The sequence below is a fragment of the Charadrius vociferus genome, unplaced genomic scaffold (genome assembly GCF_000708025.1).
Source record: "Charadrius vociferus isolate BGI_N301 unplaced genomic scaffold, ASM70802v2 scaffold852, whole genome shotgun sequence".
Taxonomy (NCBI): Eukaryota; Metazoa; Chordata; class Aves; order Charadriiformes; family Charadriidae; genus Charadrius; species Charadrius vociferus.
Genome location: NW_009647245.1, coordinates 298459 through 301849, shown reverse-complemented (window position 1 = coordinate 301849; position 3391 = coordinate 298459).

Genomic DNA, 3391 nt, shown 5'->3' with positions numbered 1-3391 from the left:
GGGGTGGCCCTGGACTGGCTCCAGCCCTTGGGCAGCCCCACACTGCGGGCTGCCCTGGAGCTGCGGGACCGGGGAGAGGACGGGGTCAGCCAGCAGCAAGGCCGGTCACAGTCCTCATCTCCTCCGCCTTAGCTCACCCCTGCCCATGCAGCGAGACGGCACTGAATGAGATGAGACAGCTGAAAAATAATCCCTTTCTTTTCTTTTTTTGGGTCTGTTTTGGGGTCATTTCTCAGTTGGATTTGTTCCCCACTCTGGTTCACAATGCTTCCCCTGCAGCGGGGCACAAATGATGGAGGACATAAGAAGAACAAACTCCTCAAACTGTCCCTGAGGACACAGGAGGTCCGTGCCAGGCGGTGCCGGGAGGGCCGGGGGCAGTGGCTGGTGGCCACCGCCGTCACCCCCCACAGTTCCCACGCACCATCAGACTGCATGGGAGCTCCGCAGAGGGGCCGGGGAGGGCCGGGAGCGCTCCGGGCTGCGGGCACGGCCCCGCGAGCGTTGGCACCCCGGGGTATGGCGTGCAGGTTTGTTTAGCCGCCGGTCTGGAGACGGGAGGAAATGTATGTGTACGCGAGTTGTCAATGGCAGTGTCTTTCCCCCGATCGCCCTCGGCTCGTGCCAGTTGCCGTCTCGCCATCTCAGAGCGATGCTGATGGTGTATTTTGTTCATTTAAATCCTGTTATATTTTATGGGCTGAAGTGATCCGTGTGAGGTTTAATTTTCCATCAGCTTTTGCAGCGCCAAAGGCTCAGTGGAGGTTTGGGGGAGCGCAGTCAGCATTAGCCCTTCCTGCCCAGAACCCTCTCTGCCTGAAATCAGTCCAGCGAGCTAAGCCCAGGGCTGCGCAACCATTGACCTCCAAAAGTCAAACGACAAAAAGTCATTTTGTTAGTTGAATGAAGAGTTCTGTTCAACTGGGGACAAAGTGGTTGGGTCTGTTACCCAGACCAAGGGGTGTCTCCACCCAAGGAGGTTTGGGACCCGGGACGCCTTCACCCGGTGCTGCCGACAGTCCTGCCCTGGGAGGGCGGCCGGACCGGGCACCCTGGAAACCCCCTCCCACCTGTGAAGGTGTGTGATTTCTGGCATGTTTCCAATGTTTGTATTTTTTTTTTCAGAGAATTCAAGGAGGGGGTCAGGTGTGAAAAATGGGTCTGCCTTGGAAAAGGGAAGTGTTACTGGAATGGTGATGTAAAAGGAGTCAGCAGAAACATAACCATAAACGAGACACTAGGATTAAACCCAAATCTTTCTTTTTTTTTTTTTTTTCCTTTATCCCTGAGGATTGGCACTACATGGCAAAGCAGCTGCTGTGCCTGTGGGAAGCCAGGAGCCGGCTCTCCTGTAGCTGAAGGGAGAGGAAGCACCACCAAGAAAACAGCAGTGCCGGTGGAGAAGTAGTTCAGTTTTTAGACTCTCCTCCCACCTCACTGATATCCAGCATTCCCACTAAATCAGGGACGTGCAAAGAAAGACAATTTTGAGATGGGGGCAGCATTCCCAGTGGGATGCCTGTGTGTGGGAGAGCCATTCCCAGAGGTTCTCCCCCGGCGCGGGGCTGCCCCGGCTCTGGCGGCGTTGGGGGGGGGTGGAGGAGCGCGTGGGGTTTTGGCTCTGACACAGCAGCTCTGTATCTGATGGCTGCTCCATCTCACCACCGCGGGATGCCAGTTTACAGGGAAACAGAGAGAGTACAGGTACACAACACAGAGACGAAGCCGGGATTCCTGATTTTAAGCTTTGATGTGTGTTTATTTCCAAAGAATCTTGATTCAAATACAAAACATGGGCAGAGGAGATTTCTTTAATTGTAGTGGGTCTGCTCCTTCCTGGTGTTGCTGGTACCAGGAGAGATTTTATCTTTTCATGCAGGCTTTCTTATAGACACATAACTCTATGTATTTCTTAAGCCCAGTAAATTTGCAGGCTTTGGGGCAGCATCATTCGAGGTGAGGGGACAGCACAGCACTCAAAACACCCCTCAGCCACCTTGTGCCCCGTGTCCCTCTCCAGGGAATGCAGCACCATTATTTTTTTTCTTTTCAAACAAACTCTGTGGGCCGGACAGGTGCTTTCCATTGCAAATTGGGCAAAACTGGTTCATTTTGACAGACTCTGTTGACTTCAGCAGACAGGTAACTTCAGATAAGAGCTGTTTTTCAGTGGTGTTTTCCTGCCCGTCCCTCCCCGCTGCCCGTCAGACACGCGAGGGTCAGGCCTCTGTCTCTTTTTGCTTATCCCTTCCACCACTTTCACCACCGCAGCACCGGGCTGTCGGGCACGACCGCGTCCCCCCACGCCGGGCAATGCCCATCCGCCCGCGCAGGACCCGCTCTCCCCCGGGGCTGACTTGCGCTGCGTTTCACGTCGGTGCCGCAAACTTCCCACGGCAGAGGCTGAGCCTACGCGGAGTGCCTGAGCCCTTCTTTAAGAAATGAGCTGGGAATAAGTGGATGTGCCATTGTCCTCACTGAAGCACTCCGCAGCCGGTCCGCGGAGGTCACCAGGCTGCTGTGCGTGGGGAGCTGCGCCACCTCCGTCCCTGCTCTGCCATCAGGATTTCCTCTGTCTCCCTCTGCTGCTTTGTTTCCCCGCATCTCACTAGTCCTTGCCAGGGTCGGGATGTCTATCAGCTTCCAGAGATAATGACTCGGTTGTTGCTTTCTGTGTTCCTCTGTGGGATCGCGTGTGTTTGGTCAGGTGCTGTGTATTCGGTGCTGCACATCTGCTCTGCGTCAGCGGGCAGCTGCTCCCCCCGACCTTTCTCGTGGCTCACATCCATACCTCGGTGCTGTGCTTTCAGCAGCCCGTCCTCGGGGCTGCAGAAGCTGCGAGCTATGGAAAACACAATCCAGGGCATTCGATCGCCTTTGTCTTCAGGAGGGGGGTCTGCCTCTGACAGACCAGGAGCTATTTTTGCTCTCAGAAGACATTGGAAGACATCGCTGAGAGAGTTACCACTCTTGCATGTGCCATCTGGAGAATGTGACACCGCTGCCCGTAGCAGATAAGAGCGTTTTCGCTTTCTTCTCCTCTTTGCTTTTCCCTTTCATCTCGGCCGTTGCAATTCCGCAGTTTGCCTGCTGTGATCAAAGGCGGCCCAGGTGGCGAACACATCTGCCTCCAGCTCCTGCGCGCGGGAACCGGCTCTGCAGAACTGCCGTGGACCGTGCTCCCTCGCTGCTTCGGCCCAGACACGGCCGTCATCCCCGCTCCTCGTTTCCCGCATCCCGCTGCCCTCTCCCAGCAAACGCACCATAAAGGCTGAGCAATCCCAAACCCAGCGGCAGTCAGACGGTAGCGCCCCATCTTGCGAACTGGGGGTGTGGGGCCAGGCGCGTCGCTGGCTGAGCTCCTCAGAGCTCCTCTGCGCTCCTCAAGGGC